This window comes from Anomaloglossus baeobatrachus, chromosome 1, assembly GCF_048569485.1.
Source record: "Anomaloglossus baeobatrachus isolate aAnoBae1 chromosome 1, aAnoBae1.hap1, whole genome shotgun sequence".
Classification (NCBI taxonomy): domain Eukaryota; kingdom Metazoa; phylum Chordata; class Amphibia; order Anura; family Aromobatidae; genus Anomaloglossus; species Anomaloglossus baeobatrachus.
The window spans coordinates 821,065,335-821,079,743 of NC_134353.1; the positions used below are offsets into that span (position 1 = coordinate 821,065,335).

General features: G+C 52.9%; 1 protein-coding gene across 7 annotated transcripts in view; it reads left to right on the top strand.

The window, feature by feature from the left end:
* Positions 1-14,409, top strand: part of MCTP1 (multiple C2 and transmembrane domain containing 1) — a 1,233,450-nt gene that overhangs the window by 565,347 nt on the left and 653,694 nt on the right. The gene's annotated exons all lie outside the window — the stretch shown is intronic.

Below are 14,409 nucleotides of genomic sequence, written 5' to 3' on the forward strand. Positions count from 1 at the left end.
TTTAAATTCATCATACTGATCCCGAGATATGGGCCTTTTTATTTACTACTAATCTTTATGGTCTTTGCCAGGGGAGCATGGTATGACAAGAATTGGATGTACAGATATATCTAATTTTATTTGTGCAGATATGTTTATCACTGCAGCCAATCAGTGGTCACAGGGATGACACATTCAGTACCGCTATGGTTACTGATTGGCTGCAGCGGTCAAACAGTGGTAGATCTGCTATTGCTAAGGAGTTGCATCAACAAATATATTTTTTGTTTTTATTTTTTAACATGCTAAACGTGTTTATTTTTTTTAGAAAAAAAATTACGCACTGGACAACATCTTTAAGTTTTCTTATTATTATCACTAATAGGCTCAAAATGAATGAATGACAGATCAGCTGTAATGCCTCTTGTATGAGAAACCGGAGAACAGGGTCGGACTGGGGTGCCAGGGGCCTACGACTCTAGGGGTCCACACTATAGCTACCATAAACGTTTTTATTACTTGTTCTTTTTCGGCTTCTCTCACTATAACATGCGCCGTTTAGAAAACTATACAGTGCGCAAAAGAGAACAGTATTGTGCCCTGCATATAGCACAGGATTTCTTGTAGCATCTTATTTATTGTACTTAATAATAGAATCTGTTATTTACAGTCAGTCGCAGCATTTCTTACACACGGACATTCCTTATCCTCAATAACCACCGAGTCCATCAGCCAAACAATATTCCAAGTGAAGTAAAATGTTATCCAGCATCTAAAAATGGAAACGTTTACTAAAATGAATCCCCCTATTTACTAAAATGAATCCCCCTATTTACTAAAATGAATCCCCCTATGCCGCCATCTGTACACCCATATAGGGTCTGTCCCAATTGACTTGGGAAATACCCTATGAGTCAGTATGTAAGGTGTGAAGCATTACCCTCCAATACACTTTTCCATTTGTGAATATTTGTCTTCTCTTTCCACTTTCATACATTTACATAATTATCAGGTAATGATCGGCCCCCAGTGTCTGTACTGGATGTGAACAGTCATTTTGTGGGGACAGAGGCCCTTTAAAAGCATCACTATTGTTTCCAAATTAGTTTTACATGTTGGATAAACCCTTTACTAGTCCTGTGTATTCTGACAATACTGCTCTATAGGCAGATCATGCTTTTTTTTATGTTGTTGTTTTTTACATATATTTATATTGCGGCCTCTCCTGTACTATCATCACATATAGAGGCCCCCCTGAAGAGTAATTACCTATAGCCTAAGATAATGACACTGCACTGGGGGTACAGGATAATGACACTGACACTGGGGATACAGGATACTGACACTGGCACTCGGGGTACAGTATACTGACACTGGGGATACAGGATACTGACACTGGCACTCGGGGTACAGTATACTGACACTGGGGATACAGGATACTGACACTGGCACTCGGGGTACAGTATACTGACACTGGGGATACAGGATACTGATACTGGCACTCGGGGTACAGTATACTGACACTGGGGATACAGGATACTGACACTGGCACTCGGGGTACAGTATACTGACACTGGGGATACAGGATACTGATACTGGCACTCGGGGTACAGTATACTGACACTGGGGATACAGGATACTGACACTGGCACTCAGGGTACAGTATACTGACACTGGGGATACAGGATACTGACACTGGCACTCGGGGTACAGTATACTGACACTGGGGATACAGGATACTGACACTGGCACTCGGGGTACAGTATACTGACACTGGGGATACAGGATACTGACACTGGCACTCGGGGTACAGTATACTGACACTGGGGATACAGGATACTGACACTGGCACTCGGGGTACAGTATACTGACACTGGGGATACAGGATACTGATACTGGCACTCGGGGTACAGTATACTGACACTGGGGATACAGGATACTGACACTGGCACTCAGGGTACAGTATACTGACACTGGGGATACAGGATACTGACACTGGCACTCGGGGTACAGTATACTGACACTGGGGATACAGGATACTGACACTGGCACTCGGGGTACAGTATACTGACACTGGGGATACAGGATACTGACACTGGCACTCGGGGTACAGTATACTGACACTGGGGATACAGGATACTGACACTGGCACTCAGGGTACAGTATACTGACACTGGGGATACAGGATACTGACACTGGCACTCGGGGTACAGGATACTGACACTGGCACTCGGGGTACAGGATACTGACACTGGCACTCGGGGTACAGGATACTGACACTGGCACTCAGGGTACAGTATACTGACACTGGGGGTACAGGATACTGATACTGGAACTCGTCATACAGGATACTGACACTGGCACTCGGGGTACAGGATACTGACACTGGCACTCAGGGTACAGTATACTGACACTGGGGGTACAGGATACTGATACTGGCACTCGTCATACAGGATAATGACACTGGCACTCGGGGTACAGGATACTGACACTGGCACTCGGGGTACAGGATACTGACACTGGCACTCGGGGTACAGGATACTGACACTGGCACTCAGGGTACAGTATACTGACACTGGGGGTACAGGATACTGATACTGGCACTCATCATACAGGATACTGACACTGGGGGTACAGGATACTGATACTGGAACTCGTCATACAGGATACTGACACTGGCACTCGGGGTACAGGATACTGACACTGGCACTCAGGGTACAGTATACTGACAATAGGGGTACAGGATACTGATACTGGCACTCGTCATACAGGATACTGACACTGGCACTCGGGGTACAGGATACTGACACTGGCACTCGGGGTACAGGATACTGACACTGGCACTCGGGGTACAGGATACTGACACTGGCACTCGGGGTACAGGATACTGACACTGGCACTCAGGGTACAGTATACTGACACTGGGGGTAGAGGATACTGATACTGGCACTCGTCATACAGGATACTGACACTGGCACTCGGGGTACAGGATACTGACACTGGCACTCAGGGTACAGTATACTGACACTGGGGGTACAGGATACTGATACTGGCACTCATCATACAGGATACTGACACTGGCACTCGGGGTACAGGATACTGACACTGGCACTCAGGGTACAGTATACTGACACTGGGGGTACAGGATACTGACACTGGCACTCGGGGTACAGGATACTGACACTGGCACTCAGGGTACAGTATACTGACACGGGGTACAGGATACTGATGCTTGATACTCGGTACAGACTAAGATATTTGAAGTACAGTATAATTACTCTGGACACAGTTCTTTTCCTTAGCACCTAGCTTTTCTATGTTCTGAAAGCTGGGAGCTCAGGACAAGATGGATATTAGAACATAGAAAACCTGGGTGATGAGGAAAAGAGCCTCTTTCTCTCACCTCAGCACCCAGCTTTCCCAATCCCATCCCATTCTCTCACTGGTGCTATCCCTCTTTCCCTAATCCCTACTGATATATGGTTACTGTGTGGACTTCACTCACATCATGCAGCAAGAACTGCTGCACACACCCTGCACTCCCATATCCCACATATCTCACAGTCTGGCTGTACCCCAAATTAGCTCTCTCAAACACACTGAAACCCCATATTCCACACATCCTGTATCCCTGAACTCCCCTCTGTCACAGTTTGGACCCCTCATATACCACTCACCCTGCACCCCCCCATGCCCCCTCTCTTCCCTCATTACCAGGCACATCTCCTTCAGTATCTCCTGCCCGGCTCCTCCCACATGCTAGAATGTACGGGCTCCTGAGAGGTATGACGTAAGTTGTCATGTGATGGGGCATGTTTAAAATGAAGCTCGATTATTCCAGCCCGCTGTTTCCAGATGGAATAAACATTATTCTCCTATGTCCAAGTGGGCATAGAGTTGTTTATAATAGAAGGGGGGAGTCTGGGGGAAAGACCTCCAGAGGGGGAAAACAGGGGGGGGAGTGAAGTGGACAGTAAGAAACATCACCGCGCCCACTATCCAAGCCGGTCACACCCACTAAACTGTTAGGGGCCTATACATTCTATACTCAACCATCTTGGCAGGAGCTTCTGCTCTGCCCCTGCAGCGCTCGCATCTCTTAAGCTCCGGTTGGGCCCCTCCAGGTTAGGACCGCTTCCTCTGCCCCCCTGTAGCTAGGCTACTGGCGCTATCATAATCTGACTGCTGTATATAGAATCATCACCTGCAGCGGCGTCCCGACTGTCTAACGAGCCGCGACCGCAGGTCTTTTAATACACCCAGCGGGGAGCCCCTGCAGGCTGCCGGAGACAGCTTAGTTTAAAGACAAGGTCGGGGTCTCCCTGGTACCCCGGCAAGTCAGACCGACGCTGCCTGAGAAAACTGATATAAAAATTAACAACAACATGTCAACTTGTACTAAAATAAGTTCAGATGCACTAAGAAATAATAGGATAAAGCAAAATGTGCGGCTGAATGTGATGAGAGACAGTTATTTGGACTTTCATCATTTTCTCTAATGGATATATACATCGTTCCTCCATTAGCCATTATCCTGTACAAAGCACAAAAAAAGAAACTACAAAAAGGGAAATAAAATGAAAAGAAAAATACAAGCACTAATTAAATGACATTTGTGTTATTAGATAATAATACTTTTACCAGTTCAGTGAACACTTAAAGGGAATCTGTCAGCAGGTTTTTGCTATGTAATCTGAGGATAGGATGATGTAGGGTTAAAACAGAGAAATCAGTGAAGTGCCATTTATTAAGTTGTGTGCTGTTGTTTATGTGGCGCCCCTGACCTGGTCAGGCACCACTGAGTATTGCACCCATGCTGGGGCAGTACTTCCAGGTAACCCTAAAGGCTGGAATATGGTGTGTACGCACAGACACATAGTGACCAGGTCTCCCACACCTTTGAGGGGACCCCTGGGCAGACCCAGGAGGGGGCGTGCCTCCACATCCAATCAAGGGGTGCGGTAGAGAGGCTGGGAGCTAGAGTTTCAGTGGCAGTCAGAAGAAGGAGAAGGAGAGGAGAGCCTGTCTGATAGTGGAGACGCAAGAGAGCGGACACGCTAGTCAGACCCTGCACGTGGAGTAGCCGCTGGCGGGGGAGATCAGTTGCCACACAGTCAGCCTGAAAAACACCTGAAGCGAGGACAGGCAGTTGAGAATGGGGCCTCCTGGTAACTTGGCACGCATGGGGAACAGGTCCCTAGAGCCAGACATCCATTTAGTGATCTGCTAAATCCTGCAGGTGGAGGGACTAGAGGTTCCTTACCAACCAAAAACAGAGTCCGAGCATCAGCAGCAACGAGGGGGCCCATAAGGAGGATCGAGCCTGGAGCCATCTTCCTTGGTCCACGCTGCCAGCAAACGGGCCAGAAAGGGGAGAAAAGGCCGTTGCGACTTCCCTGAATGAATCCCACGTTACTTTAAGTCAGGGGTTGCCTGAAACAAGAAGTGCTAGGAAGGCGAGCTAACGGCTACCCTTATACCAGCCCAAAGGATACCTGGTTCTCTACTGGTTTATCTCAGCATCGCCCGGGTTACCTCACAAAAGCAGCTGAACGTGAGTAAACAAGGACTGGACTGCGACTGAGTTATTCTGCGACCTGTTGTCTCACACACCCGACCCCTTGGGGCCAGCCTCACTCATGGGAGGCCACGCCATCCAACTGCAGCCACCATCAGCCCCAGACGCTCGTTAAACCTGCAGTGGCGGTCACCCATAACCCTGACCGCAAACCGTGAGTGGCGTCACGACTCCCATGTAAATAAACGTGACATACCTGTGACCAGAGATACCAACAAGTGGAGACCCCGTGGCGTCCCTGCAGGTGGTTGGGTGTCCCTGGGAGCGGTGGGCGACACACTTTCCTGGTGTCATGAACAGGATAAGGACTAGACCTGTTAAGACAGGTGACAGTGCGCCTTAGCGGTCCGTTCAGAAAATTTGGATCGCCGCCATTTTGTTGATGTTAAAAGCACTCGAAGTTGGAAGCTGTAGCCCGCGCAGAAGAAGAGTAACTGCCCACGAAAAGGTGTGGCTGACCCAGAATCACTAGAGCGCTCTGAGAGAGTGACCCGAGAAGATGGGGGCGGATCTGCCCCTGGACTGTGGTGACGTCCCAGTCCAGAGGGAGCAGAACGAGCAAAAACGAAACTAGGACTGAGGTGTGGTGACAACCTGGTGAACAGTGACAGAGAGAGGATGGCGTCTGCAAGAGGTGACCAGGCAAAGCGGGGTTGGACCCGGCCTATGACCGCAGAGGAGCTGGAGGCAGAGGTGGGGAGAATTGCCGACTGTGTGGAAGAGCGGAGCAGAAAACAGATAGCCGCTTGGAAGAAAGAGATGATCACGGCAATAAAGAACCTGCGGTTGTTGGTGCAGCGAGGCCCGCTTGGAGGTACCACCCAAGCTCAGCTAGAGTCGTTGTCAGCAGTGTTGACCATGCTATGGGATGTCTCAAGCACGGATCTGAGTGAGTCTACAACTGCCCCTGGCCCACCTGGTGTGCTGATTCCACCGGCATTAACATCCGACGCTGGTGCGACGTCTGGTGCGACGTCCGATGCGGTGCCTGATGCGATGTCTGGTGTGACACCTGATGCGATGTCCAGTGCGATGCCTGATGCGATGCCCGATGCGACGTCTGATGTGATGTCCGGTGCGATCCCCGATGCAACACCAGCAGTGACATCCACGGCCAGACCAGACCAGGCCGCAACGCCTCCTGTCCCGGCCAAACCAGACCAGGCCGCAACGCCTCCTGTCCCGGCCAGACCAGACCAGGCCACAACGCCTCCTGTCAACGCCTCCTGTCATGGCTAGACCAGACCAGGCCGCAATGCCTCTGGTCACAGCGCCCCAGTCGCTGACTGAGGAACCAGCACCTGCGCCCTGATCTGAAGTGGGCACAGTGTCCCCTCAGCCAGAGGGAGAATAGAAGCCTTTGCCTTGGGCCGCAAACTGCTACCCCGACCAGAAGCGGTCACAGCACCCTCTCCGCTGGAGAGGGATTCACTGTCCTGCCAGGCTGATGAGAGCTCGTCCCCAGAGCTGCACCCCAACTGACTGGAGGAGGACGCAGCACCCTCTGCGAGAGAGGGAGGCCAGGAGCTTGCGCTGCTGTTCCCCCAAAGACCGGAAGAGGTCGCAGCACCCTCCGCCAGGGAGGGAGAAGAGGACTTACATTCATTACTGCTGTTCCCTAACCGACCGCAGGAGGTCGCAGCACCCTTTGCGAGAAACCGAGGCCCTGAGGTCGCGCTGCTGTCCCCCCAACGATCGGAGGAGGATGTAGCACCCCCTGCTAGGGAGGAAGACCTGGTTGCATACAGTCCCAGTATGTATGTAACCTGGTTACCTGCTGATGATCAGGTGGAGGTGATGCGGCGATCAGCCAGCAGGGGACGGCATCGTGTGAGAGCCAGGCACCCCTTTGTGAAGCCCACCCCAGAGAAAGAGCAAGTGGAGGCCAGGGACCTGCAGGAAAGTCAGTCCCTGCGGCGGGCCAGGCACCCCTCCACCGTGGGGTAGTGGAAGAATATAACTGTCGCACAGGATATGGTTTTATTGTGGAGGCAGGAGTGAAGGAGGGAATCTTTGTCTCCAGGCGGTACGTGCAGTCGCAATTGCCAAGGGGTCACCCTGGTCGTGATTTGCATATGGGGGATGTGGTTGAGTTCACCAGGCATAAGGGAGAAAGAGGCTGGTTTGCCTTGGACGTGGTGCAACGTCCAAAGGAAACCTTGGTGAGCCCAGGCTCCAACCCCACTGCTCCACCCAGGTCCCCACTGCTATCGCCACCAGGGGATACTCCAAGCCCAACCTTCAGGTACCAGAGCACTGAAAACATGAGCCCTGGTCTTGAAAGGAGAAAATCTGTGTAAGCTAGAATGTTTCTACAAAGAACCTGCTTAGTTTAAGAATGTTTGACTTGTTTACAGTTAGTAACGTTTAAGAGAAATGCGCCCACAAGAACTTTTGTGTGAACTGTTCGAGTTTTCCTTTTTTGCACCAGGTTATGTACACTTTAACAAAAATGGACCACAGGTTATGAACTAGCATAGCCACAAACTCTCGCAGTGTAAAAACTTACCTCAGTGGTACCAACCTCCAGAACACGCCTGTTTATGGGACCTGCTCTCCAACGCTTCAGAGCACGCCTGTTTATGGGGCCTGCTCTCCAATGCTTCAGAGCACGCCTGTTTATGGGGCCTGGCTCTGCACCACAAGCTGCATGACCTGGTTCTCTACTGGTTTATCTCAGCATCGCCCGAGTTACCTCACAAAACCACCTGAACGTGAGTAAACAAGTTGAAAGACTTTCTGGACTGCGACTGAGTTATTCTGCGACCTGTTGTCCCACACACCCGAGCCCCTGGGGCCAGCCTCACTCACGGGAGGCCACACCATGCGACTGCAGCCACCATCAGCCCCAGACACTCGTTAACCATCAGCCCCAGACACTCGTTAAACCTGCAGTGGCGGTCACCCATAACCCTGACCGCAAACCGTGAGTGGCGTCACGACTCAAATGTAAATAAACCTGACATACCTGTGACCAGAGATACAAACAAATGGAGACCCCGCGGCGTCCCTGCAGGTGGATGGATGTCCCTGGGAGCGGCGGGCGACACATTTACTTATAATAAGGTTTTATCACCAGGTGATTATCACTGCTGGGTACAGGGCTCATGAGCAGTTGTCCAACCATGCTCTCTCTTGTGATAAGGAGCTCATTGTCACTATACAGTATACAGAGAGAGCAGTAGTATGAGCTAGATTGGCTTTCTGAGTTCTGCTCTAATAACTCTGATTGTGTTACAACTACTGCACTCAGTTATCTAAGTGATACATCATTGAAATCAAGGTCTCTTTTCCTACTTTAGGCCTCCTTCACACATCCGTGAAAATCACGCACGTTTTTCACGGACGTGTCAAAGGTGCATATTGCCCTCCGTGTGCCGTGTTTAAGAAGGGCAGTGAGCCCCATAGGGGTGAACGGACCCCATGACGATCGGGAGGGTGCCAGGTTAGGAAGGGGTTAATTTGGTTTACATGGATAGGGGATATATGGGGCTATAGGATTGGTGGAAGGGAGCTGTAAGGGGATTGGGAGGGGAGCAAGGAAGGGGTGGGGAGTTTGGGGAGGTATAAGAGAGGGGGTGTACTGTTTACCTCCCCTTTTGTCGCCGGAAAGTTGTGTCCCCAGGACGTCTGTGCTGCCTGCTGCCATGGCTGCCTTGGCTGAGCTGCTTGAGATGGTGCGTGGGGCCTCCGAGGTAGTCGGGGTGGATGCTCTGCGGCAGCAGCTGGCGGCGGTCTGTGGCCCTGGAGTGGCGCTGCCTGCTGCTCCTGCGCCCGGCCTGTTGCTACGTGCTCGGCGGGCGCGACCGCCGGAGCGCTACTCCCCCAGCTGGAGGGGGAGAATGAGGTCAAGGAGCCCCTGCGGGGACCCTCCGGGGAGGCGGAACCCTTCTACTTACCCAGGGGAGCTGCCGGCCACCGGGAGGAATCCTCGTCGGAGATCCCGCGGGTCGGGGGTGGGCGGAGCCTCGGCGAGGCCCACTTCCGGTCCGCGGCCTGCCCAGCCGCAGACCGGAGCGATGATCACAGCAGCCCCCAGTGATGTGCCGGCTGGGGGTGGCGCTCGGCGTTCCAGACGGTCGGATGAGACTCCCTGCAGGCCGCAGGGGAGAGACACAGGACGGAGGGCTGGAGCGGATGGGAGCGGCGACGTGGGGAGATCAGAGGAGGGTTACAGTGGCCCGCAGGCGGGGATGAGATCTATAATCACGGTCCCCCCCAGCGAGGATCGGGCTGGGGGGTGTTCCCAGCGAAGGTCAAGTTCTGCACGGCCTTCCTGCAGTCGGCAGGGAGGGAGCCCACTGAGAGCGACAGGAGAAGTAGCGGCGCAGCAGTCTGTCATGATGTCAGCAAGGAAGGACGGCGGCAGGGCGCCACGGCGGGCAAAGAGGAAGAGGTCCAGCAGGAGTCGCCCGGACGAGCAGGGTGCGGTGACCGTGGGGGTTGACGGCCACCAGGTGCGTGCTGTCCCCTCGCTGGTCCCCCCTGAGGATTTCGCCAGCTCGTCGGAATCCGGCGAGGAAGAAGGAGCAACGGCAGCGGCAGGTCGGACAGAGCGGCAGCAGGAAGATCGTGGCACGGCTGTTCCGGAGTCGGTGCAACGGCAGCCTGGTGAGCGGACGTCAGAAATGTTGTATTCTGTGGGTAGCGCGGGCGGGGGCGGGGGTTCCGTTGCGGGACGCGTCGCGCAGGGAGTGGGGGCGGTCGGTCAGTCTGGTTTGCCGGGCCCGGAGTTTTGGGGGGAGCTTTTGGGGGTGTTGCAGGGGTTGTCTGCGGAACGGGTTAGTCGGACTGGGCCTGGGGCCCCGGTGGGGGCGTGGGTGGGCCCCACGGAGGTGGTGCAGACGGAGGCGACGGTGCGCGAGGTTGCGACACGGGATCCTACCTCGGCGGTAGGTACGGGACAGGCGGCTGGAGGGGCAGCTGACGTGGGTGCGAGTAAGGAGGTGGAAAAGGAAAAAGAAAAGGAGGATGAGGTTGTGCGTTTGGATGATAGGGCGCGTAGTGAAATTTATGTGTGTTTTGAAGGTCAGTTAGGGGTTCATTTAAAAAAGGAGGTGAGGGAAAAGATTTGGAAAGGGGAGTACGTGGAAATTTTTTCCCTGCTTCCTTTGGAGAAGTTTAATTTGGATAAGGTGAAACCCAGTGACACAAAAAAGGAGAAAGAGGATGAGGAAAAACGGAGGTATCGGTTGATCCCGAGGACGTTTACTAACTGGCTACAGGCCTTTGCGATCTTAGCCAGCGTGATCGGGGAAAAGGAGCCGGAGCATTGTTCCGCCCTATTTGGATATATGGACGCGATAGGGGAAGCGTATAGAGTGTACGGCGGTTTAGGGTGGTTGAGATATGATGAGCAGTTCCGGCAACGGAAGGCTCTGCGGCCGGGTGTCCAGTGGGACCACAAGGACATTTCTTTGTGGATGCGGTTAATGACGGCTCCGGCTCAGCCCTTTCGAGGGGGTGCCGGGAGCCCGGGTGCGAGTGGCGGGTCCTCGGCTGGACAGAAAAAAGGGGCTTGTTGGCAATATAACGAGGGACAGTGTAAGTTCGGGGCCTCTTGTCGGTTCAAACATGAGTGTTCCGGATGTGGAGGGTCCCACCCTCTGGCCAGGTGCTTCAAGAAAGGAAAAGGAAAGGCGGGGGAGGGGTCTGGAAAAAGGGAGGACGCCAGTGAGGGTAGAGGCGATGCTTCCCTATTTAAATAGATACCCGGATGTTAGGGCGGCGGAGTTGTTGGAACGTGGTTTTACGGAGGGCTTTCGGATTCCGTTTGAATCTGAGGCGCCGGTGTTTCGCCCGGGAAACTTGAGGTCCGCAAAAGAACATACGGCGGTGGTGAAGGAAAAGCTGCAGAAGGAGGTGGAGTTGGGGAGGATGGCGGGCCCCTTCCAGGACCCGCCATTCTCCAACTTACGGATTTCCCCCCTAGGGGTGGTACCTAAGAAGGAGCCGAACAAATTTCGGCTCATTCATCATTTATCTTATCCGGCGGGATTGTCGGTAAATGATGGGATATCACCAGAGTTGTCGGCGGTATGTTATGTATCGTTTGATAGGGCCTTGGAGCTGGTAAGGGTTGCGGGGCGGGGGGCACTGATGGCAAAGGCGGATGTAGAAGCAGCTTTTCGTTTACTCCCGGTGCATCCAGAGAGCCTTCATCTCTTAGGGTGTATGTGGGATGGTGAATACTATGTGGATCGTTGCCTGCCGATGGGCTGTTCCATTTCGTGTGCTTATTTTGAGGCATTCAGTACGTTTGTGGAATGGGTAGTCAAGGAGGTGGCAGGAGTCCATTCAGTGATTCACTATTTGGATGACTTCTTTTGCGTGGGTCCGGCGGGCTCTTCGGTTTGCTCCTTGTTGTTGTTTACGTTAGAGCGGATCGCGCGGAGTCTGGGTATTCCGTTGGCAAAAGGAAAAACAGAAGGGCCGGTGACGGCCCTATGTTTCTTAGGTATCGAAATTGATACACTGGCGATGGAATGCCGGTTGCCGGAGGGGAAGCTTTTGGATTTGAAGGCGTCGGTGCGGTTTTTGTCTCAGGCCAAGAAGGTGCGGTTGCGGGATTTGCAGTCAGTGCTCGGAAAATTGAATTTCGCTTGTCGCATTATGCCGATGGGGCGGATATTTAATAGGAGACTGGCGAGCGCAACCGCGGGGGTAAAAGCTCCAAATCACTTTGTCAGAGTGACCAAAGTGATGAAAGGGGATTTGTTGGTTTGGGAGGAGTTCTTGGACCGGAACAACGGTCGGACTCTTTGGATGAGCGAGGCATTGTCCAATAGCCAGTTGGAGTTGTATACTGATGCGGCTGGAGCGACAGGTTTTGGGGCAATTTTTCAGACGCGCTGGTGTGTGGGAAAGTGGCCACGGCTTTGGGTGGAAGCAGGTTTGGTGAGGAATTTGGCGCTCCTGGAATTGTTTCCCATCATTGTGGCGATCGAGTTGTGGGGCCCCGTTTTTTCCGGAAGAAGGGTTTGCTTGCATTGTGACAACATGGCGGTGGTGCATTCCATCAATGCACTGTCGGCAAAATCCCCACCGGTTGTGGGGTATTTAAGGCACCTGGTGTTGCGATGCTTGGAGTTGAACATTTGCGTGGTGGCTCGGCACGTGCCAGGGATTCGGAATGAGGTGGCTGATGCGCTATCTCGGTTTCAGTTTTGCAGGTTCAGGAAGCTGGTGCCGGGAGCGGACGCGGATGGAGAACCTTGCCCGGAATGGCTGTGGGACCTGGCATCGGTATAGCATTTGAGGGAATTAGGAGATCGGTGTCTGAGGCTACTTGGTGCCGATATCAGGCGGTGTGGCAAGCTTGGGCGGAGTTGGAGAGAGGGGAATTTTTGGAGTCGGGTTACAAGGGCCGAGTGTTGGGGGTCCTGATGTTAATTAGTGGGGATTATTCGGCAGGTCGGTCCGTTTCGGTGATTGGTGGCAAGTTGGCGGCATTGGCCTTCTTGTTTCAGATGCAAGGGGTTCGGGACGCGACTAAGGATTTTCTGGTGCGGCAGGCAATGAAAGGTTTTCGAAAGGGGGCCCAGTCGCGTGACATGAGGCGGCCAGTGTCATTGCCATTGTTGGTTCGTTTAGTGGGGTGTTTGGGGGAATTGTGTTCGTCTTCTTATGAGAGGGTGTTGTTTTCAGTAGCTTTTGTATTGGCGTTTTTTGGGGCCTTTCGCATTGGTGAATTGGTCAGCCAGACCAAGCAAGCGATGGGTGGTTTGCTGTTAGAGGATGTAATGCTGGGGGAGGACAGAGTGGAATGTCGCCTTCGCTTTTCAAAGACGGATCAGAGGGGTCGGGGGCGCTTAATAGTGTTGTTTGCTTTACCGGGGCACCAGTTGTGCCCAGTGGCACAAGTGTCTGAGTTTTTAAAGGTGCGGGGCGGTTTTCCTGGCGTTTTTCTTAGACATGTGGACGGCTTGGCTTTGTCGCGGTACCAATTCAATGCGGTGCTGAAGATGGCTTTAGCAAGGGTGGGGGAGGAGCCACGTGAGTACGGGTCTCACTCCTTTCGGATAGGGGCGGCGACGGAAGCCGCCAGGTGGGGTTTGAGTGAGGATTGTATCCGGCGGATTGGGAGGTGGGAGTCTTCCAGGTTTCGTTTGTACATTAGGCCTCACTTGGTCAGGTGAGGGTCAGGGGTGGGGGGGGATTCCTGGTTTGTGTTTGCTGCTGGTTTGTGGTAATTTTTCTTGTGCTGTTGCTGTTTTTATTCGTGGTTTTTGTATTTTATAGGTCCGTGCCTTGTGTGGATCCTCGGGCACTCCTATGTGTATTGGGGAGCGTTGCGGGCGGATGTGCGTCGTGACGGTCGGCAGCTTGGAGTGTCGGTGTCGGAAGCCCGAGTAAAGTGGCTCGGAATTCGGGGCATGACTTGGGGTAGAGTGCGCCCAGAGGTGGCTTATTATAGCCGTATGGATCGTGACCCTGATGTGTTAATTTTGCACGTGGGTGGGAACGATTTGGGAGTAAGGTCGGCGAGGGAGTTGAAAAGGGACATAAAGCTGGACCTGTTACATTTGTGGAGGGCGTTCCCGGGCATAGTTATTGTGTGGTCGGACATCATAGCTCGGATGCAGTGGCGTTTTGGTAGGTCGGTGGACCGTATTAATAGGGCTCGGAGCAAGCTGAACCGGGCAATTGGTAGGTTTGTGGCGAGGAATGGAGGGTTGGTGGTACGGCATAGAGAATTGGAGGAGTCCACGGAGCAGTATCTGAGGAGAGATGGGGTTCATCTGACTGATGTGGGTCTGGATTTATGGATGTTGGGTTTGAGGGATGGCCTGGAGCAAGCACTAGGGGTGTGGGGGGCCCGGGCCAAGTAAGGGTGTCACTTGGCCGGTCTG